At 46.3% G+C, this 24,057-nt stretch overlaps 1 non-coding gene across 1 annotated transcript; it reads right to left on the bottom strand.

The window, feature by feature from the left end:
• Positions 1–23,458: 23,458 nt before the first annotated feature.
• Positions 23,459–23,531, bottom strand: TRNAD-GUC. Its single transcript has one exon. It is a non-coding gene; the product is annotated as a tRNA-Asp (tRNA).
• Between the last annotated feature and the right edge of the window lie 526 nt (positions 23,532–24,057).

Here is a 24,057-nt window from a genome sequence, read left to right as displayed (position 1 = left end):
AGAAAAGAAGAAAAGAATCATTGTGTACCCAGCTCTTGTCAGCTGCAGACTCTTTCCTCCTGCTTTATGTATCTAGTCATAATCTCACACACATAAAATTTAAGCACCACTGCATTGTTAGCATTTTGCAAAGAGAAATTTCCTAATACAACCCCACCAATTTACTTGAAAGAAGAGCCAGGGTGGGTATTTACAGCTAATGGGCCAGGTTTTGCTTATAACGCTGCTGGTGAACCGGATGGCAGGCGCCACTGGTTTTCCTTTATTCCATTCTTCATCCATGTAACACGCAGGCTTATTATGAACGTGCTGCGTCTGTGACAGGGACAAAGCCCCACTCTCAGTCTCTTGTTAGGGAAGATGGCAAAGATACTGAGGGAAAATATTGACTTTGGAGCCCCCCACCCCCCGCCCCTGAGCTGGGATTACCATCTTACTCCTGCACGTACTGTCTTGGTTACTTTCGGCAAATCGCTTAACCCTGATGAGTTATACTGCTGATTCCTTAAGTGCAAAATAAGGATAATGATCCTATTTCTAGGCTGTTGTAAGAATGGCATGAAATGCTCTATCTACATGTCCCCGGCACATATATTGTACACACACTGCACATATAAGTTACAAGACAATCAGTGTCCATTCTCCTGTCCCTTCTACATCAGGGTACGATTCTAGCAAACTGAGTTCCTCAATCAATCAATGGTTGAAAGAGTGCTTGGGGTCTTGGGTGGGCTGTGGGTGGATGGGATCAGACTACCTGCTTCTGGCAGCTGACAGGGCTCTATGGAGGTCTCCAAGTTAAGATTTTTTAAAGCCCCTTTCCTCCTCCTGCTTCTAAAGTCTTTCCAGCTCAGGCATTTTACAACTTTAGCGCTCCAAGAGCAGACTACTGGAGATAGAATTATAGGACTCACAATTTTCTTTCGTGACAAAAGCCCATATCAAATTGCCTTAAGCAGCAAAGGATACTATTGAACTATATAACTGGCTATTCAAAGGATGGCCTCCTTCAGGCATGGCTAGATCTAGGGGTCAGTAATGGCTCTTGGAGTTTGTTCTCTCCAACTTGTAGTTCTGTTTTCCTCTGAGTTGGCTTTCTAAAATATTTATTTGGCTGCATCGGCTCTTAGTTTCGGCACTTGGGATCTTTAGTTGCAACATGTGAACTCTCACTTGCAGTCTTCGGGATCTAGTTCCCTGATCAGGGATCGAACCAGGGCCCCCTGCACTGGGAGCACAGAGTCTTCACCACTGGTTAGTCAGGGAAGTGCCCTTCTGCGTTGGTTTTAACATGGCTCTTTTCACAAGGTGGGTCTTACATTCCTGCTTTCCAATGGTTTTATTTTAAAACAGAAACTGGCAACAGGCCAAATCCAGTAGCCTGCCTGTTTTTGTAAATAAAGTTTAATGGGAAGACAGCCACGCCCATCCATTTTTGTATTGTCAGTGTATTATATTGTATTGTATTGTGTTTTTCACTACAAGAGCCAGCTGAGTAGCTGCAACAGGGATGGTATAAGCCTAAACACTTAACGCTTGGATCTTTACAGAAAACACTCATCACCCTCTGATCTGGAAGGAAGAGTCCTACCTTTGTCCTGCGCAGGTACAAACTCCCAAAGGTCACACTTGGTCCTGTTCCTCTTCCTGCTTCACTTGGTGTGTCTGGAGATGGAGAAAGCTCCGGCTGGCCAGCCTTCATCACGGGCCTGCCCCGTGGCTGGGGGTGGAAGGGGCACACTCAACTGAAAGCCCCCTCAGGCCACAGGGAACTGAACACTGGCACTTCTCCTGGGGAAGGGCCATGGACTGTCACCTAAAGAAGAGGGAATTCACTCTGTGCAGGAAAAACCAAGGGTTGTTGTTGTTGCTTCTGTTCAGTTGCTAAGTCGTGTCCAACTCCTCGAGACCCCATAGACTGCAGCACGCCAGGCCTCCCTGTCCTTCACTCTCTCCTGGAGTTTGCTCAGACTCACGCCCATTGAGTCGGTGATGCCACCCAGCCATCTCATCCTCTGTCGTCCCCTTCTCCTCTCGCCTTCAATCTTTCCCAGCATCAGGGTCTTTTCCAATGAGGCAGCTCTTCACATCTGGTGGCCAAAGCATTGGAGCTTCAGCTTCAGCCTCAGTCCTTCCAATGAATATTCAGGGTTGATCTCACCCAAGACAAAGATACGAATGAATCAAAATAGAAATCAAGCCCGAGGTAATGGGCACAGATGGAAGACTTCCTGCCTTTTGAAATAGGTCTCCAACAATTCACTTTGATACAAGTTTGAGTCAATGAGCAGATGCTTCTTTTCTGGAAGAAGGACTATCACAGATTCCTGTGATCAAGAATTCTAGGGCTATCCGGTTCTTACCACTGATGATGAGTCAGCGGAGGAAAGAGAAAACAAAATAAAATACTATTGATCCTAGAGTTCAAGATATTGCCAAGGGCAGAGGCTGAATTGCTCAAGCCTCTTAAACCAGAGCTATCATCTGAAGCTGGAAATGACCCTTCAGACACTGCCCAGCAGCCCCTCAGCGCTGGTTAAAAGAGCTGGAGGAGCTAGCGCCTTACCCAGAGGGACTATGAAACTAGCCAAACAATTTAGATGGGAATGTAAATACATGGCCACCATCTCCCCCTCCTGCCATGAACATGAAAAACATAGCCAATCTATCACAGAGTTCTTCACCCCCTGAGCAACAGAGCAGGCATGCACTCAGCACCAGTTAATAGTAGCATTAAATTTATTTATCTTTCCTGGTTAGCCAGATCCCAGATTCCTTGCCTGGCCACAAAGTGCCTCTCCCTTCTAAACTCCTGCCCATCCCCTCAACCCCCCAAACATTTTTCTCCATGAATGTCCAGACACAACCGTCTTTTGCTCAAAAGCGCTAAATAACAAACCAAATGTCCAACAAGAGACAAATGGAGGGACTTGCATGGTGGTCCAGTGGTTGAAAACCTACTTTGCAATTCAGGGAATGCAGGTTGGATCCCTGGTCAGAGAACTAAGATCCCACATGCCACGGAGAAACTCAGCAAACGCGCCACAACTAAAGAGTCAGTGCTCCACAACGAGGATCCTACGTACGGCAACTAAGACCCAACGCAGCCAAGTAAATAAATAATTTTTTAAAGAGACAAATCAATAAACCCAATGTAGTATATACATATAATGGAACATTATTTAGCCTTAAAAAGGAAGGAAATTCCGACACACACTACAACATGGATGAACATTAAAAATTTTATGCTGAGGGCTTCCCTGGTGGCTCAGTGGATAGGAATCCATCTGCCAGTGCAGGAGACATGGGTTCAGTCCTTGATCTGAGAAGATCCCACGTGCTGCGGAGCAACTCAGGCCGTGTGTCATAACTATGGAGGCTGTCTGTGCTCTAGAGCCTGGGAGCCAAAACTACTGAAGCCCACGTGCCCTAGAGCCCGTGCTCTGCAAGAAGAGAAGCCACCGCAATGAGAAGCCCACACGCAACAACTGGACAGTTAGCCCCACTTGCCGTAACTAGAGAAAAGCCCAAATAGTAACAAAGACCCAGAGCAGCCAAAAAATAAATAAATACATTTTTTTTAATTTATGCTGAACAAAATAAGCCAGATACAAAAAGCCAGATATTATATGATATTACTTATATGGATTTCATAGAATAGTCAAATTCAATGAAACAGAAAGTAGAATGGTCGTTAGCAGGGCCTAGAGGAGAGGGAACGGGGAGGGAACATTTAAGGGGTGCAGAGTTTCAGTTTGGGAAGACGGAAAGATCTGGAGATGGATGTTGGAAATGGTTGTGCAGTAAAATGAATGTACTTAAATGCCACCGAACTGTATGCTTTAAATGACTTAAAAAGTAAATTTTATGTTTCGTATTTAAAAAAGCAAATGGCTTTGCATTACCAGAGTGATATTTAGCTTCTTCACCGTCTACACCCATGATTCCAGCTTTATTTCCCCTATTTTTCATATTTTTAATGCTCCGACCACAGGTTGCTTTCCCAAGATGTCCTGCGTCTTTGCTTTTATCACCATCCCTAAGTCAAGCAATTTCCCTGGGCTGTGGGGTGGACTGTGATAGCAGTATTTCTTTTTCTCCTGGAACATTCATCCATTTCCCCACTCTTTTTACTTCCTTTTGGGGCCCCTCTTTCACTTCCTGTGACTTTAATATCCTGCAAATCTTACTCTAAACCCACCTTTCTTTCTTGTGTGTGTGTGTGCGCTAAGTCGTTTCCCACTCTTTGTGTCCCACTCTTTGTGACCCTATGGACTGTAGCCCTCCAGGCTCCTCTGTCCACGGGATTCTCCAGGCAAGAATACTGGAGTGGGTTGCCATTTCCTCCTCCAGGGGAGCTTCCTGGCTCAGGGATTGACTCTCATCTCTTATGTCTCCTGTATTGACAGCTGGGCTCTTCACCACTAGCACCACCTGGGAAGCCCTTCTTCTCTCATACTCTCTTGATTTCTTCAAGGCAAGTTTCGTACCCTGCCACCATCTGCTGCCCTAGACCTCAGGCTTACGGCACCCCTGCCTTAATCATGCAGAGTCACATGGAGTTCGGGGGTGCATGACCCTTGAGAAACATGTCCCTGTCATGCCTGTAAAGCCAGGACATCTATTCCCCAACACTCTTGTGCATCAGCTCACCTGAGAGTTTGTATTAAAGGCAGACTCTGGACCCCTTCCCCATCACCCTCAGAAATTCTGGTTCAGTTTCTCTAACACAGATGGGCCATGGGTCACACTTTGAAAAACACAGGAGAAAGCTGTGATATGTACCTAGGTGTGAGATTTCTCTACATTTCCCTCCATCTTTCTTTCCCCTTCAATCGATTCCTTACTTAGTTTTGTGCAATCAGTCTTAGACACCACTAGGTACTATCATCCCTTCAGTCATTGAAAAGACCTTGGTGATGGGAAAGGTTAAAGGCAAAAGGAGAAGGAGGCAGCAGAGGATGAGATGGTTAGATTGCATCACCGACTCAATGGACATGAGTTTCAGCAAACTTCGGGAGATAGTGGAGGACACAGGAGACTGGCCTGTTGTAGTCCATGGGGGTTGGACATGACTTAGCAACTGAACAACAATTATCATTTTGTATCAATTTTTGTTTGTGAACTAACAATGGACTTTTTAAATATTTTTTATTGGCTTGTTTATTTATTTATTTGGTTACTCTGGGTCTTAGTTGTGGCATATGGGATCTAGTATCCTGACCAGGGATTGAACCCAGGCCCCCAGCATTGGGAGAGCAAAGTCTTAGCCACTGGACCTCCAAGGAAGTCCCAGATACTGTCATTCTGGTAACTTATCCTTCTACAAGTAGCATAATTAAGAAACTTCCCCAGATGGTGTCTCTTTCCATTGCATTAGTTACAGTGGGCTGTTTGAGCCACTGAGATGATAAACCATGAGAAGGTACCGCCCTCCCAATGATGTGTGTGTGTGTGAGCGCATACTAAGTCACTCCAGTCCTGTCTGACTGCACAACACTGTGGACTGCAACCCACCAGGCTCTTTAATCCGTGGGATTCTCCAGGCAAGAATACCGGATTGTGTTGCCGTGCCCTCCTCCAGGGAATCTTCCCAAATCAGGGATCGAACTCAAATCTCTTACGTCTCCTGCATTGGCAGGTGGGTTCTTTACCACTAGTGCCACCTGGGAAGCCCCCTCCAAATGATGAGAAGTACTCAATTTGTAAGCATGGTATATAGGAGGCAACCCCCAGCCTCCCTTCACTCATCCAACCGATATCTACTGAGTTTGAGCCATCCCAGCACTGTGCCATGTAATTGTGTCCTGGGAATCCAGACAAATAGAAGATTGAATAATCTATCAATTAGAAGACCCAAACTGGTCATCTGAGAGGCTTAACTAACAGCGGTTGATAAAGCAGCAGTCCAGAGAGACAGACAAGAGGAAGAATGCCTCTAATCCACTAATTAACCATGGTCTTTCTTATTTCTCATTGCCTGCCTCCCCAAAACCCTTAGTCCAAAAAAATTCAAGCTTTTGTGTTTGAACCAATCATGGCAACCAAGGGAGTGAAACATGCCAGGTGTAGATCACATTTGTTTTTCTAAAAATTTCAAGTCTACATCATTATTAACTATAGTCACCATGCTGTACACTAGGTTTCCAGTATGTATTCATCTTATAGCTGAGAATCTGTGCCCTTTGATAGACATTCCCCTTTTCCTCCCATCCCGCAGCCTCTAGTGACCACTGTTCTACTCTGAGTTCTCTATGAGTTTCTGTTTTTCAGATTCCACATATAAGTGGGATCATGTGGTATTTGTCTTCCCTGTCTGGCTTATTTCACTAATGGCCTTCAGGTTTATCCATGTTGTTGCAAACAGCAGAATTCTTTATTATGACTGAATAATGTTTCATTGTAAATATAATACCACATTTTCTTTATCCATTCATCCATCAACAGAGTTTAGACTGTTTCCATAGCTTGGCTGTTGTGAATAATGCTACAAAGGACATGTAAATGCTGAATTCATTTCTGTAATTCATTTCCTTTGAGTGTATACCCAGAGTGGGGTTGCTGGATTGTATAGTAGTTCTATATTTAATTTTTTGAGGAACCTCCATACTGTTCTCTGTAGTGGCTTTCCCAATTTATATTTCCACCAACAGTGCACACGGGTTTCCTTTTCTCCACATCCTAGCAAATCCTTGTCAACCTTTTGACTTGTTACTGATAACCTACCTAAAGGAATGGGAGAAAATAATTGCAGACCATGTATCTGATAAGGGGTTGATATCCAAAAGGTGTAAGGAACCATACAACTTCACAGCGTCCTTGATGGCTCAGACTGCAAAGAATCTACCTGTATGCAGGAGACCCAGGTTCAGTTCCTGGGTTGGGAAGATCCCCTGGAGATTGGAATGGCTACCCACTCCAGTATTCTTACCTGGGAAATCCCATGAACAGAAGAACAGAAGAGCTTGGTGGGCTACCGTGCATGGGGCTGCAAAGAGTCAGACTCAACTGAGCAACAAACACTTCCACTTTTCATATGACTTAATAGCCAAAGAAAAAAGCCACATAACCTGATTATAAAATGAGTAAAGGACGTGAACAGACATTTTTCCAAAGAAGACATACAAATGGCCAATAGGTATACGGAAAGACACCCAACATCACTGATCATCAGGGGGATGTGAATGAAAACCCCAACAAGCTGTAACCTTGTACTTGTCTGTATCACACTTCACTCCTGGGACTTACAGTGGGGTACTGGGTCAGTCCTACCCCAACTACAAAGGCTGGGAGCCAGGCAGGAGGAGTTACCCAAAGGAAAATGCCTTGCTGTCATCAGAAGAAAGTGAGGGTTGTGCTAATCCCACCAGGTGCCCCTTTCAGCACTATCTCCATTCCCAGAGCCAACTGGGTAACTTGCTCCTGGGGATCATGACTCCATCTGGGAACCCCCAACACCACAACTTATCTTTGCCCACCAGCTTTCTGGGGCTCTGTATCCTGTCCCTGAAGCCTGCCCACTTCATCCTGCCATGACAGGATGAAGAACCGGGAACCAGCTACTGGTGGTGGAAGAGACAGGCAGTCTCTGCTTGATCCCATAAAAAACGGGCACCTGTCAGAGAGGAACTTAGACACGGCCCCTGAAGATCTCTTGCTTGTAGACTTTACATTTTTCCACCGCTCCCTGGTTTGGCTATTAATTAACATTATTATTGTCTTTCACTGAGATGGATGGGAATACTAATTGCTCCTTTCCCACCAATCTCTCCACAGTCATACTTGTCTTTAGATAAATAACAATCTAGGGACGAATGATGGACTGTCTACATTTAAGACTCCTTTTATGAAATGAACAAGAAAGAGGACAGTGAGGTTGAACTTCCACACTTGAGCTTCCTGTGCCAACCTGCGTATCGCCATCCGGGGACCCTCTGCTCTGAACACTCCTCTCCACTGCCCTCAGCATCTCACCCTTCTGCCTGTCCCTCTTTCCGCAGCCTCTTCCTTCAGTGGCCACACTGCTGGTTACTTAGATGGTGGGCAAAGAAAGGGAGAGATCTCCTTGAAATAGAGTATGACGTAGTGGGGGAAAGGGCGCCTGTGGAATCAAACATACAAGACCCAAAACTTTAGCTGGGTGACCATGAGAAGTCACCAGTCCCTCAAAGCTGTCTCAGTTTCATGGAAATAGCAGAGACCACCCACATAAGAACACGTTCTGTTGCCATATGTGGTCTGGTCATTGTCCATTTGTCTACTCAGTCTCCAGTTTCCTTGATCGTAAGATGGAGATGAAGATAAACACTAACTCAAAGATGGTAGGGGGCTTCCCTGGTGGCTCAGTGGTAAAGAAACCGCCTGCCAGTGCAGGAGACTCAGGTTCAATCCCTAGGTGGGAAGATTCTTTGGAGAAGCAAATGGAAACCCACTCCAGTATTCTTGCCTGGGAAATCCCATGGACAGAAGAGCCTAGAAGCCTACAGTCAATGGGGTCACAAAGAGTCAGACATGACTTAGCAACTAAACAACTAGGAAGATGGTAGGGGAAATAGCAATTAGACATGATCTAAAAATGACTTGAAGGGAATCCCTGTATACTGTTGGTGGGAATGCAAATTGGTGTAGCCATTATGCAGAACAGCAGTTTCCTTAAAAAGCTAAACAGAACTGCCATATGATCCAGCAATCCCACTCCTGGGCATATATATGAAAAAATGAAAATTCTAATTCAAAAAGATACATGCACCCCAATGTTCATAGAAGCATTATTTACAATAACCAAGACACGGAAGGAACATAAATGTCCACTGACAGATGAATGGAGAAAGAAGCTGTGGTCTCTATATATGTAATACGATAGAATATTACTCAGCCATAAAAAAAGAATGAAATAATGCCACTTGAAGCAACCTGGATGGACCTAGAGATGACCAAACTAAGTGAAGTGAGAAAGACAAATATCATATGATATCACTTATATATGGAATCTAAAAAATGATAAAAAATGAGCTTCTTTATAACAGAAATACACTCAGGGACATAGAAAACAAACTTATGACTACACAAGAGGAAAAAGGAGAGGAATGAGTTTGGGATTAACAGATACACATTAATATATATAAAACAGATAAAGACCTGCAGTATGGTGCATGCATGCTAAGTTGCTTCAGTCGTGTCCGACTCTGCAACCCCATGGACTATAGCCTCCCGGGCCTGTCCATGGGATTCTCCATGGAATAATGGAGTACGTTGCCATTTCCTTTTCCAGAAGATCTTCCCGACTCAGGGATCAAACCCGCCTCTCTTGCATTGTCTCCTGCGTTGCAGGCCGATTCTTTACCACTGAGCCACCAAGGAAGCCTCCTGCGGTATAGTACAGGGAACTATATTATCTTCTAATAACCTATAATGGAAAGGAATCTGAAAAAGAATGGATAGATAAATGGATAGATAAGTACAACTGAATCACTTTGCTTACACCTGAAACATTGTAAATCAACGTTACTTCAATTTAAAAAAAGAAAATCACTTGACTTCACTCCTGGCATTCATTCACGCATTCCACAAAAGTTTTTCAAGCATCTTTTCTTGGTGACAGAGATACTGCGATGGGCAAACAGGAAAGGTTCCCAGTCCCACAGAACTCACTTTCTAGTGGCAATATGCAGCTTTGTTATTATTGTTGTCCAATCTTTGTGACCCCATGGAGTGTAGCTTGCCAGGCTCCTCTGTCCATGGGTTTCTCCTGGCAAGAATACTGGAGTGGCTTGCCATTTCCTTCCCCAGGAATATGCAGCTCATTGTGCAGCAAACTATAAATGAACAAAATAGTTTCAGATGGTGAAATATGCTATGAAGAAAATCAAAGAGGGCCTGGGAGCAGAGTTCACTGGGAAGTGGGGCCATCTGGTACTTTAAAAGGGTGGGCAGGAAGAGTCTCAGTAAAGATGGGAGACTTCCCTGGTGGTCCAGTGGTTAAGAATTCGCCGTCCAATGCAAAGGATGTGGGTTCGATCCCTGGTCGGGGAACTAAGATCCCACATGCCTTGGGGCAACTAAGCCTGGGTGCTGCAACTTCTGAGCCTCAATTCCACAGCTAGAGAGAAGGCCGCCACAACCAAGAGCCCCTGTGACCCAACTAAGACCCGACGCTGCCAAATAAGTCAATAACTATGTGTTTTTCTTTAATAAAAAATAAAGATGATATTCAGACCCGAAGGAGTCAGCCACGCAATGTCCTGGAGGACAGGATCAGGGGCATTTTTTGAGGAGTGTGATAAAGGCCAGGGTGGGTGGAAGCCCGTCAACCCTGGGGAAAGATGAAGACACAGCCTCACCGAGGCAGACATGGGTCAGCTCACAGAGAGGACTTCGGCTTTTATTTTAAAAGCAAAGAAGAGTCACCAGTGGGTTGAAACAGGGTAGGGCCACGTAAGGTGACCTGCATTTCTAACGGATCATCCAGAGTTAAGAGACTATCCTGGTGGCTTGAGCCAGAGATGGGTGACTTGGACCAAAACAGCAGCAGAGATGGAGGGAAATTATTTGATCCCATGTGCATAACTAGGAACCCACTCCAGTGTTCTTGCCTGGAGAATCCCAGGGACGGGGGAGCCTGATAGGCTGCCGTCCATGGGGTCACACACAGTCGGACACGACTGAAGTGACTTAGCAACAGCAGCAGCATCACTAGGAGCAGAGCCAACAGACCCTGCTGATGAGTGGGACTTAGGGAAAGAAAAGGGCAAGACAGGAGGCAGAGTGGTTCCTGGGTGTGGTGAATGGAGAAGGAGCATAATTAGTATCTTAATTGCTATTGATCATCAGCTGCTGGGAAGAGTTAGGAGTGAAGTGTGGCTGGAGGAGTGGCAGGGAAGAGAAAAGCTTCCAGCCAGTTCTGAAAACACATGAAAAGTCCCTCTGTGGTCCAGAGTTCCCTGAACACACAGGCGCCTGCTTTTCTGTCCTCTCCCTTCTCATCTTGATGCAGCCCCTCCCTTCCCTTCCGAGGGGAGGAGGGGGAGACCAGTTTCCAGTGGCCAAACTTTCCTAATTACCTTCACAGCAGCTCTCGGGTCCCTGGGCGACTCTCCTGAAAAAGAGAAATCGCCTCTGGATGCGGGCCCCAAGCAGGGAGCAGGCCTGCGATTGGCCCAAGATAATTGGGCTGTTGTCTGGGTCTCGGGGAAAGGTCTGTTTGGGAACATTAGCTGAGGCCGCGGGCGTCTTGCTGGGCTGGGGCGTGCAGAGAGGTGGAATGAAGCAAGTGGGGGATGTTCTGGTCATCAGAAACGCTGCTGGGGCCCAGGGCCGCCTCGGGTCCCCTGGGGGTGGGGATGGGGGAGGACTGAGCCACCAGCCCTGCTCAGGGCTACAGCATCCTCTCTGGTCCCTTCTCTGGACAGGCATGTTCCACTTCTCTGTTGGCTCTTCAGGGGTGTAGTGGATAAAGCATTGTTTTCCCAGAAGCGCTAAAAGACCTGGGATTCCCCACCTGCTGCTCAATCCAATTCACCCTCCAGAATCCTCGTTTTCTCACCTGTAAACTGGAGATGCGGATGCTACATTACTGGTTTTGGTCAAGGATTAAAGGAAAATGCTATGGTTTTTCCAGTAGTCATGTACGGATGTGAGAGTTGAACCATAAAGAAGGCTGAGCACTGAAGAACTGATGTTTTCAAATTATGATGCTGGAGAAGACTCTTGAGAGTCCCTTGGACTGCAAGGAGATCCAACCAGTCAATCCTAAAGGAAATCAACCCTGAATATTCATTGGAAGGACTAATGCTGAAGCTGAAGTTCCAATACTTTGGCCACCTGATGCAAAGAACTGTCTCATTGGAAAAGACCCCAATTCTGGGAAAGACTGAAGGCAAAAGGAGAAGGGGATGGCAGAGGATGAGATGGTTGGACGGCATCACCAACTCCATGGACATGAGTTTGAGCAAACTCCGGGAGATGGTGAAGGACAGGGAAGCCTGGCGTGCTGCAGTCTATGGGGTCTAAGAGTCAGGCAGAACTTAGCGACTGAACAACACAAGGGAAATGATGAATGTGAGAGTGTCCAGAAGAGTCTCGGATGTCCCATAAATATTACTTCCTCCGCTCTCTACTTTTGATGGAGCCACTCTTTTTTTTTTTAATATTTATACGTGTTTATTTATTTGGCTTTGTCAGGTCTTAGACATAGCACACAGAATCTACAGTTGCCACATCTGGAATCTGGTTCCCTGTACGTGTGCATGGAATCACTCAGCTGTGTCCAACTCTTTGCAACCCAATGGACTGTAGCCCACCAGGCCCCTCTGTCCATGGGATTCCCCACAGAAGAATACTGGAGTCAGTTGCCATTTCCTACTCCAAGGCCCTACTCCAGGGAATCTTCCCGGCCCAGGGGTTGAACCCATATTTCCTGTGTCTCCTGCATTGACGGGCAGATTCTTTACCACTGAGCCTCCTAGTTCCCTGACCAGGGATCGAACCCTGACCCCCTGCACTGGGAACGTAGAATCTTAGCCTCTGGGCCACCAGGGAATCCCCTGATTGAGCCACTCTTAAGATGCCTTCTTTGTCCCAGCACCCAGCCCAAACCACAGGAACCCCCAGGCTCTTCCTGGATCCCTCAGTGAGATTTCTCTCCCCTGCCCTGAGCCCTGCCACCTGCCACCAGTTCTTGGCCAAACTTCCGTATTGCCTCCCAGCTCCTACTGAAGCCCCCCGACAGGTGATGCACCAGGGACCCTAACAGGTCCCTGTTAGAACAATACTAACATCACTCTGTGCTTACAAGGCACCAGACGCTGTGTTGGGCCTTTCCCAGGTGCTACCGCAGGAGGCAAAAGCTATTGCCACCCCCCGTTTCAGCAGTGGGTACAGGAAACCTTCCATAACCCTCCAGAAAGCCAGAGAGGTTTGTTCCTTGGTGTTCTCTCTCCTCTCAGCAGCCTACACATCCTCCCTGGGTGTCCCAAGGCACCATCCACATCCCAGTCTCAGCCACCATCCATCTCCCACCAAACTCATGGGGCTCTTTGAGATTCAGAGATCCTTCTTTCTCATTGGTTCACTTCTTCCTTATTAAACCCAGCTCTGCCACCCTCTACCGGACAGCATGCCCAGAGGCCCCTCTGGTTTAAAGATGAGAACATCATCAAAATGGCCTAATTGCACCCTGGGGAGCCAGCGTGGAGTCTGATCACTGGCTTGCTCCTTACTGAGGAGTGGTAAGTAACTCGTCATTGGAAAAGATCCTGATGCTGGGAAAGATTGAGGGCAGGAGGAGAAGGGGACGACAGAGGATAAGATGGTTGGATGGCATCACTGACTCAATGGATAGGAGTTTGCGAAAACTCTGGGAGATGGTGATGGACAGGGAGGCCTGGCATGCTGCAGTCCGTGGGGTCACAGAGTCAGACACAACTGAGCGACTGAACATCAACAAGTAACTCATAGATTTCTTCCAGAGTCCCTGCTCCTGTAGAGTCTGGAGAAGGACTCCTTGTCCACTCCAGAAGAGGCAGATCCTCCAAACTCTCTCCCACTTGAAGAGCCCATTGTGCTTTGTCAACCCATTCGTGTTGGCTCCAACATGGCATGTTTGAGTGAGTTTGCAGCCCATCTCTCAACCAACCAGAACACCCACGTACTCTCGCGAGAGGACACCTCACCATCCTCACGCACTGCAACTGGCTGAGACATTAACAAATTTCAGAAAAAAATGGGTTCTATGCAGATCCAAGTTTCAATGGGAAGGTCATCTCAGCAGCGGTGTCAAACGAGAGATGAATGAAGTGTTTTCCCTGGAAGTGAGTCTGAATCATAGGGAAAATCAGAAGACAGAACCAAAGTGATGTATCCACCAGTTCATCTGAGATCAAAGTGAGCTCCAAACCAAAGCAGTCTGAGCTGGATTACTGGGGAAACAACAGAAACCAGAGTCCACGGTGGGTCACATGAACAGCTCTGAGAGGTATTTAGGCGGGGAGCAGTACCCATTACTCGCCATGTTGCTCCGTGTTACTCCACAACCTCACCTTGGCAGCCTGAGATCAGTCATGCTGGGAGTATATACACCACAGTAACTACAACCTCTACAAATCAGAATTTTGATTAGTTTTGTTTTGGTTTTTGGTTTTGTTTTTTGCAAGAAGCTGGTTGCTAAAGTTTGCCAGCACACCGGTGGTAGCATGGCAGAGTGGTTAAGATCACAGGGGTTGTAACCAGACAGACTGGGAAACCCGAGTATGTTATTTAACCTTACTGAGCCTTGATTTTATAATCTGTAAAAAGGATTGGGTCACTTTAAAGGAATTCAACAGATTAAATGTTCTCCTTGTACGAGACATGGAAGAACTCTTAATGTCCATCAACTGAGAAGTGGATAAAAAAGATATAAACCATGGAATATTACTCAGCCATTAAAAAGAATGAAATAATGCCATGTGTGGCAACACAGATGGATCTAGAGACTGTCGCAGAGTGAAATAAATCAGACAGAGAAGGAGAAATATCACATGACATTCCTTAAATGTGGAATCAAAAAAGAAATGATACAAATGAACTTATCTACAAAATAGAAACAGATTCACAGACTCAGAGAATGAACTTACGATTGCTGAGGGGAAGCACGGGGGGATGGGATAGTTGGGGAGTTTGGGATCAGCATGTAGACAGTGCTACATTTAAAATGGACAACCAACAAGTACTCACTGTGTAGCGCATAGAACTCTGCTCAGTGTTATGTGAGCAGAGTTATGTATGTAACTCAGAGTTATGTATCTGGGAGGGGAGCTTAGGAGAGAATGGATGCCTGTATATGTATGGCTGAGTCCCTTCACTGAGTCCACCTGAAACCATCACGACATTGTTAATCAGCTATACCCTAATACAAAATAAAAAGTTTTAAAAAATAAAATAAATGTTCTCCTTATACAAAGCACTCAGTCAATGTCAGGGAGTCAGGAAACCCTCTCTGATCATTGTATCACAAATGCCATGCTCCTGGGGCTACTGCAACAGAGTTAAAGGCTTCTTTTCCCCTGTTGCCTTCCACGGTCATTCCCGACCAGCTTAAAGGAGACAGGCAGCTCAGAAACCAAAGAAAGCTGAATATACAGAGATGGTTTCAGAAGGGCCAGAGTCAAGAGGAAAATGTCTATGTCTCACCTCTGCCAGCTTAACTTTTTGGGTGTTTGTTTCAAAAAAGGATAGAGTTAGGAAAGCCAAATCACTCTAGGAGAATTTTTCAATAATTGCCTTTTTTTCCTTCAAATGTTCAGAGGTGATCTCCGCCACCATCAAGATCCAGATAAAAAGGAAGTCAAGTGTCTCAGTGCAGAGCCCGGCCTGCCTCGTGAGCAGGGAGGTTATAACGAGAAGACAGCTGTCTCTAAGGAAAGCTAGTCCACCGTTTTCTCGTCCAGTCTTTACGGATCAGGCCCGTGTGGCAGAGGTTGAATCACTCTCTCTGAAAACAAATGCAAAAACCTTTCAAGTTCATTCAAAGTCATTACAGCACTTTCCAGAATTGAATCCATTACCGTAACCTCCGTGGGTGTGTAAAATATGAAATTACCAGCACCCTCACATAGCCAGAGAATGGGCAAGTTAGCAGAAACTGATTATGGAAGCTTTGGGAGCAGCCCCTGGTGTATTAAGTGTCTCGATGACAAACAGCAATATATTATTTGTGAAATTTTGTTTGATGAAATTGTCTTGTCCGCTAATGGGGCTTCGCTTTGCTGATCACAGATTCTGCCGTCTAACACACTGACGTGGGGGCTGAGCTTACCATGTTGTGACTGATGAAAACAAGAGAGCGCCATGGTGGTGATACGCCCGATATCCATTTTGTGTGACAGTCAGGATGGGAACGGAGTCATTCCAAACAAGCTGAGCGTGGTTTCTCCTCCCTCCACCCCGTGGGTCATACTTTCAGAGCAGACTATCATTTAAACTTTTTTGCCCTGCTCCTCACTCCCTTCTCACGCCCTATTCTTTGCTTCTCTTCCCTCTTTTTATCTTATGGATCCACTTCTGAGCCAACTTTGTTAGCAGGCAAGATCAAGGTACCCTAAAAGATAAGTCAGCCCAATGTGGTCCTTTCTCCTAGCTCCTGGTTTCTGGTTTATGTTTTAATTTTAATTAAACATAATTTTAATTGTTTTTAACTAATTTATTTATTTTAGCTGTGTTGGATCGTCTTTGCTGTGCAGGCTTCTCACTGCACTGGCTTCTCTTTTGCAGAGCACAGGCTCCAGGGCGTGATGGCTCAGTAGCTACAGCTCATGGGCTCAGTAGTTGTGGTTCCTGGGCTCTAGGGCACAGGCTTGATAGTTGTGGCACACAGGCTTTGTTGATCCGTGATATTTGGGATCTTCCTGGATCAGGGATCGAACCCGTGTCCCCTGCAATGGTAGGCAGATTCTTTACCACGGAACCACCAGGAAAACCTCTGGCTTATGTGTTGATTTGAATCAAAGCTAGTTGGTCTTTGCTGGGAACGGAGAAGGAAAAACAGCAGTCAGATGAAGCATTCCAACATTCCAACACTAGCTTGCTGAGACCTCTTGGGATGTCTTCCTGGCTCACAATAATGCACCCTCTGGAAAGAGGTGCGACTCTGTGACCTCCCCTTCTGCCAACTTGCTGCTGCTAAGTCACTTCAGTCGTGTCCGACTCTGTGTGACCCCATAGACGACAGCCCACCAGGCTCCCCGTCCCTGGGATTCTCCAGGCAAGAACAGTGGAGTGGGTTGCCATTTCCTTCTCCAAGTTAGCCATGACTGAAAGACACCAGGCATGAGCACCTGAGCAAAGCTGGGCCCTTTGGTTCCCTTCTAGGACTTTGCTACTTGGAAGGCTTAGTAGGGGCTGTACATCTCTGAAGCTGAGTCATGGCACTCCGGGCTTCCCTGGTAGCTCAGCTGGTAAAGAATCCACCTGCAATGCAGGAGACCCCAGTTCAATTTCTGGGTTGGGAAAATCTGCTGAAGAAGGGATAGGCTACCCACTCCAGTGTTCTTGGGCTTCCCTGGTGGCTCAATTGGTAAAGAATCTGCCTGCAATGTGGGAGACCTGGGTTTGATCCCTGGGTTGGGAAGATCTCCTGGAGAAGGGAATGGCTACCCACTCCAGTATTCTGGCCTGGAGAATTCCATGGACTGTATAGTCCATGGCATCACAAAGACTCGGATACAGCCGAGCGACTTTCACTCACTCACTTACGGCACTCTAAGAGAAGCATCATGGAATCTTGAGCTTAGGTCATGTGGCACACCTGGTTGGCTTGTGTGAGTTTAGTTTCTGAATCAGGGATTGAACCTGGGCCCCCAGCAGTGAAAGCACCAAGTCCCAAACTCTGAACCACCAGAGAATTCCCAGTTCTTGCCTTTATTGATTCTTTGTTATCTACTACTTTCTGGGGTTCCTTATGTTATCACCTAGTTCCTCCTCAATAAAACCCCTCTTTTTTAACTGTTTGCTACAGCTCATTTCTGTTGATTATAAACCAAATAGCTTTAATACAGTAAATACAGAGAAGGTATAAACAAACTGGACTGAGCAATATGGCCAATATTTCCACACTGTTTATATGGTGAGTGCAAAAGAGTCTGGGCTTTCAAATCAGACCCAGGTTTGATTCTAGTTCGACTGCCTGTTGGCTGAATATTAGAGTCAGTTCCCTCATGTCTCTGTGCCTCAATTTCTTCATCTGTCAAATGGGGATAAAACTGCTAAGCTCTTGGGGCTAATGTCTTTTAATTGAAGTATAGTTGATTTACAATGTTTCTGGTGTACAGCAAAGTGATTGCATTTGTTGTTTAAAGGTGCAGGAAAATGGTATCTAACAGACCGCCCCTCTTAGAAAGGTTAGTCCTCCAGAGAATAGCATGATCCATACTGAGGAAGCTGACATGTTCCCCTAACCACTGGCATGTCCCTTTAGAAAGACATCTGGGCACCTTCGAGCAGGAACCAAAAGCAGAAAGAAGAGCTCAGGTAATGAAACTCAAATCACTACACACGTTCAGAGCCATCTATGACCACCTGAAACCTACATGTCTAGCCTCCCCATCTCTCCAACTTCCACCATACCCTGGAATTCAGCCACATGAAAGCAATACTCCCAGTTCCCTGGTACGCAAGGAAAGTTAATGGGTGTGGGTTAAGTTAGAACACATGAACATTCTTCCATCGATATTTTAAACTTGGGACATGAAGACATTATGTGAGAGAAACCAGACACAAAGGAACAAGCATATGATCCTATTTGTATGAAATGTCTGTAGACACAGAAAATAGAATTGAGGTTGCCAGTGCTGGAGGGAGGAGGGAATGGGCTTCTTTCTGGGGTGATAAAAATGTTCTGGAATTAGATAGTGATGATGGTTGGACAACTGTGTGAATGTACTAAAAACCACAGAAGTGCATGCTTTAAAGGAGTGAATTTTTTTTTTTTTTTTTTTTTGGTGGTAACACGCAGCCTGTGGGATCTTAGTTCCCGGACCAGAGATTGAATCCACACTCCCTGCAATAAAAGCTTAACCACCGGACTGTTGGGAAGTCACTTTAACAGGGTGAATTTGATGATATCTGAATTATATCCCAATTTTTAAAATTAGGAAAATAGTGAAAAATGGAAAAGAAGAAGGAAGAAAAAAGTAGAAGAAAGAAAGGGTTGGATTTAGGCTCTTAGGGTGGTGGTAGTCTTGCAACCCCATGTACAGTATATTAGCAGGCTCCTCTGTCCACGGGATTTCCCAGGCAAGAATACTGGAGCGGATTGCCATTTCCTTCTCCAGGGGATATTCCCAACCCAGGGATCGAACCTGCGTCTCCTGCATTGCAAGCGAATTCTTTACCATTGAGCCACCAGGGAAGCTTCTTAGGCTCTTAAGAGTGGGAGATAACTGTTGGAGTTAACTTTTAGGGAAAGTCAGAGTTGATAAGGGTGGTAGTTCAGTTCAGTTCAGTCGTTCAATCATGTCCGACTTTTTGCAACCCCATGGACTGCAGCACGCCAAGCTTCCCTGTCCATCACCAACTCCTGGAGCTTGCTCAAACTCATGTCCATTGAGTAAGTGATGCCATCCAACCATCTTATCTTCTATGGTCCCCTTCTCCTCCTGCCTTCAATCTTTCCCAGCATCAGAGTCTTTTCTAATGAGTCAGCTCTTCGCATCAGGTGGCCACAGTATTGGGTGGTGGTTAAGAGTGTGAATTCTGAAGTCCCACTGGCTGGGTTCAAGTCCCAGCTCCTTTGCTTACCAGCCGTGCATTTGGGGCAGGTCACTTTACCTCCTTCAGCCTCACTCCCCTGGAAAGTAAAATAGAAATGATTTGGCAACAATTGGGAGGATGAAACTAGATAATCCATGTAAAGTGCCTAGCGCTGTACTTGGCACATACTCAGGGCTTCAGTAAATATTTGTTCATTTCCTTAAAAAAGGAGGAAATCATTGAGTTGAAGGGAGAAGAGAATTGAGGTAGAGGAAAAGAAGAGGGAAGATGAGTTGGGAAGCAGGAGGGGAGGAGGTTGGGGCTCTCTCTGAGGGATAGAGAAAGTCTGGGGAAGAAGCTTGCTCGGAGAAACAGACTGGTGCCCGCAAGAGAGATCAGGGCAGCCCTAGTCCAGACACGGCAGTCAGAGAGCTCTCACCTTCCTGCTCCTGCTTGAATGAGATGCTCAAAACCCAGCCCTTGAGCAAGGACCCTAGCCCTCCAACGTCAGCTCGTGTTTTCCAGACTGCTTGCAGGGCCCTGGTGAAGCAGGAACACAGAATGTCTGTCCTCTCCCTCTTCTAAGGCAAAGCTGGGTCGGAGGTGGGAACAGGAGAAGATGGCAGGGCTTACTGAGCTCTCACCAGCCGGGGTGCCTTTCCATGCATGACCTTGGGGTGCAGTTTTCCTTTCCTTTCAATATCATGAGAATGCATTACATCTCAGCCTTCCGTGTCCCCAAATCGACCCTGTGATGCAGGTATAGCCACCTCCATTCTATGGAGAAGGAAACCGGGACTCCGGAAGATGAAAGAGCTTTATCGATTCCTTCAATCATCCATTCAATCCATTCAACAATATTTATTGAGCACCTGCCTCATGCCAGACAATGTCTCCAGGGCTGTGGCTGCAGCAGAGAAAAGACAGAGTAGTTTACATTCTCCCAGAGGAAAAGAGACAAGAAGCAGGAGATAAATCACTGAACACAATGATTACAGATTGTGCCAACTTGGGGAAGGAAGGAGAGAGACAGGAGCACTGCTTTTACTAGGGTAGCTTCTCGGAGGAGGTGACATGAAAGGGTGAGATCTGAAGGTGAAACAGAGCTGGGGTGTCCAGATCATGGGGAAGAGCATTCTGGCAAGTGCAAGGGCCCTGAGGCCGAACCATCTCACCTTGCATGATACAAATGGCACAGTACAAAAGCCAGCACTGCGTTTAACTCTGAAGTGAAGTGAACTGAAGTCGCTCAGTTGTGTCCGACTCTTTGCGACCCCATGGACTGTAGCCCGTCAGGTTCCTCCATCCATGGGATTGTCCAGGCAAGAGTGCTGGAGTGGGGTGCCATTGCCTTCTCCAGGGGATCTTCCCCACCCAGAGATCAAACCTGGGTCTCCAGCACTGCGGACAGACTCTCTACCATCTGAGCTACCAGGGAATCCCTGTTTAACTCATAGCAGGTACACAAATGATATTTAATAAATATTCATCACTCACTGTTCATCTCAAAGGTTTTTGCAGCTTTCAAACCCATGAAACCAAAAGCAGCAAAGGTCTTCTTTCCATCTGTATGCTCGGGACCTGGCATAAAGTGGAGACCTCTTACCAAATGGCTTGATAAGGAGTCTGTGTCATTGGCTACTCTGTTCTTGCTAAGTTTAGATGTCAAGGAGACCCAAATTCAAATCCCAACTCTGCCTGTCAGTGCCTGTGATTCAGGCCTTATCCAAGCCTCAGTCCCCTCACCTGTGAAATGGGCATGAAATTGTTGCAGGAAGGGGGAACCCCTTCCAGGGCCCCAGACCTGGCTCTTGTCTAACACTTGGAAATGAACTGTCCAAGGAGACTCTCCTGCTGACAAACGAAGAGACTTTATTGGGAAGGGTCACCCAGGTGGAGAGCAGGAGGGTAAAGGAAACCAAGAGAACTTCTCTGCCACGTGGCTCACAGTCTCGGGTTTTATGGTGATGGGATTAGTTTCTGGGTTGTCTTCGGCCAATCATTCTGACTCAGGGTCCCTACTGGCAATGCATGCATTGCTCAGCCAAGATGGATGCCAGCAAGAAGGATTCTGGAAGGTGGTAGGACACCTTGCATCTTCTTTTGGCCTTTCCTGAACTCTGCCGGTTGGTGGTGGCTTGTTAGTTCCGTGTTCCTTACTGGGATCTCCTGTCATAAAATAACTCACGCAAATGGTTACTACGGTGCCTGGCCAGGGTGGGCGTTTTCAGTCAGGGTGCTTCACCTAACACAATGGATACTTCCCCATGATTTCGTTGTTAGCACAAAATGAGAAAATGTATGTAAATCCCAAACAAGATGCCTGGTCTATGATAAGACTTTTTCGGTCATGAGATTTTTCTGACTTTAGCCAATCCACACTGAGCTCTTTATTCTGAGCCTGCATTAATTCCCTCTCCTGTGTTGTCTTTGAATCCTCACATGAGACCATTAAGGGAGGTACTGTTTTTGCCCCACTTTGCAGGAAAAGGAAGCTATGCCCAGAGAGGTTAAAGAACTTGCCTAAAGTCACACAGCAGTAAACAGCTAATAAGCAGGATCTGACTCCAAATTCACCCCATTACCCTTCCTTTTCCTTATAAAGGGTAGCGGGGGTGCATTCTGTGAGATATTTATTTTTAGCAAGTTATTATTTTCCCCTCCCCATCACCTCCATGAGATCTGTCAAGCTGCTTGTTTCATGATAGATTCTGGTATGAACTTACTCACCAAAAATGCATGCGCATATACGCACTCTCATTTTCTGTCTTGCTGGCTGCGTGTGTGCTAAGTCTCTTCAGTCATGTCCAACTCTCTGTGACCCTATGGACTGAAACCCGCCAGGCTCCTCTGTCCATGGGATTCTCTAGGCAAGAATACTGGAGCGGGTTGCCATGCCCTCTTCCAGGGGATCTTCCCGACCCAGGAATCAAACCCAGGTCTCACTACATTTCCCGCATTGGCCAGCAGGCTTTTTTGTTGTTGTTTTTACCACTAGCGCTACCTGGAAAGACCTCTCTTGAAGGAATCCTTAATTTCTGATAAGGCAGTTGCACCTGGCTTCCACCCACTGTCCCCTGCTTCTCTGCAGACGCCTCCATGCTGATCTAGTTAATAGGCCCTGCTGCCCCTTTCTAACCTGCTCCTCCAAAGCCAACAAGTACTCCCAAAGCATCCAATCATCGCTTCCCCCACCTCTTGCACCATGGGGAGTGTCTCAGAAGGAAGCCGGAGCAGAAGAATGAGCTTCTAGGGGAGCAGGACAGACTTCCGAAGATCAGAGGGGAGTGACTTGGCTGCTCCTGGCTCTGTTAACATAATGAGGGGATAACCTGGTATTTAAATCGCAGCCCAAGTGGTAAATCTGCATTGTCAGCCTTCAACGTGATTTACAAAATAATTTTAAAATGCATGAACCTTCTTCTTGATAAAGCAGAAGGAGGGGGGGTGCTATGGTAGCTTCTAAATATTTTATCTCCCAAGGTGAGCTGTTTGCCTTGTGGCCATCACTCATGGAGCTAGCAAGGGGGGCTTGAAGTGTGTGAGCTTCTGAAGACCCTCCTTCATCAAGTTCATTGCCATCAGTTGAGTAGGGGGAGGGTGTGGGCAGTTTATGTTGCCTCTGGTCCTTGGAATCATGCTTTGGCTTGCCATCTTTCTGGGAAATGGCTGCTTGCAGGCATCCCCAGCAGACTTAAAGGTGCTTCGCTCATTAGGACCTAGCCAAAGATCGCTAATTTTGAGGGTCTACCCGGGCAAGGATGTCTGGAAGGCTAAGGGGAACCTGCAGGGCAGATGGGAGGCGGGGGTGCCACTTAGACGAGCACTTTGGAGAACAGGTAGGGGAAAAGAGCAGCCTCTTCAGCATCTTTGCTACCTGGAAGATGACCAGGGTGAGAAGCAAGGACAAAGATTCCTTCAAACTGGGGAGAGAAGAAACGCTTCTTGAAATAAGTAGCTGCTGTTTTGTTTTCTTATATCACTAACTTCTTAGTCAAGGCAACGGTCCTGTGCATATCCCTGAAGCTAAATGTTGTCCCACACTGATTCTGAGCAGGACTCCCAAAGCCATCTTTGTCTGTGGGACTCAAGTGAGAGCTCTTATAGGCCGATGGGATGGGAGAGGTTCAGGAAGAAAGAGAACCGGATGTGGCTTTCTTGACATAAGAGAACCCTTTCTTTCTCTTTTTTTTTTTTTTTTTTTTTTTTTGCCATGTGGTTTATGAGATCTTAGTTCCCCAACCAGGGATTGAACCTGGGCCCTTAGCACTGACAGTGGGAAGTCCTAACCACTGGACCACCAGGGAAGCCCCAAGACAAGCCAGTTTTGACCTAAACCGTTTTGTGATCTAAGCCTGGTCTCAATGCTTGCCCTTGAACAGGTCTCAGTAATTAATGATCTTAAGGGAACAAAAGGACTCAGGAACAAAGAAAAAGCAATTAAGAAACAACAGTTCCCAGATAAAACAGAGTCCTAGTTCCTCCTCAAGGGAAATACATTACAATCCAATACAAATCTTTGGGTTCCATAAGAACTAAGGCCCCTACCCAGGTGGAGGTAACTTCAGGCTGAGACCCCAGGTTGATCAGAACCTCAGTGCTGATGATGTTGACCTTTTCTGATCTTTGTGACTTGAATCAACTAAAGCTTGGATTCTGTCAACCTTTGCCCTAATTCTAGGCTATACTTCCCTCTGCCCAAGCCCCTTCATGAATATGCAGGTACCCTTAGCTTCTGTGTGTGTGCTCAGTTGCTTCAGTCATGACCCCATGACCCCACCCCTATTTGTGACCCCATGGACCTGGCAGGCACCTCTGTCCATGGGACTTTTA

This window comes from Bos indicus x Bos taurus, chromosome 25 (assembly GCF_003369695.1).
Source record: "Bos indicus x Bos taurus breed Angus x Brahman F1 hybrid chromosome 25, Bos_hybrid_MaternalHap_v2.0, whole genome shotgun sequence".
In the NCBI taxonomy this organism is placed as follows: Eukaryota; Metazoa; Chordata; class Mammalia; order Artiodactyla; family Bovidae; genus Bos; species Bos indicus x Bos taurus.
The sequence above is the reverse complement of the archived record's forward strand: the minus strand, read 5'-3'. Positions and strand labels throughout refer to the sequence as shown.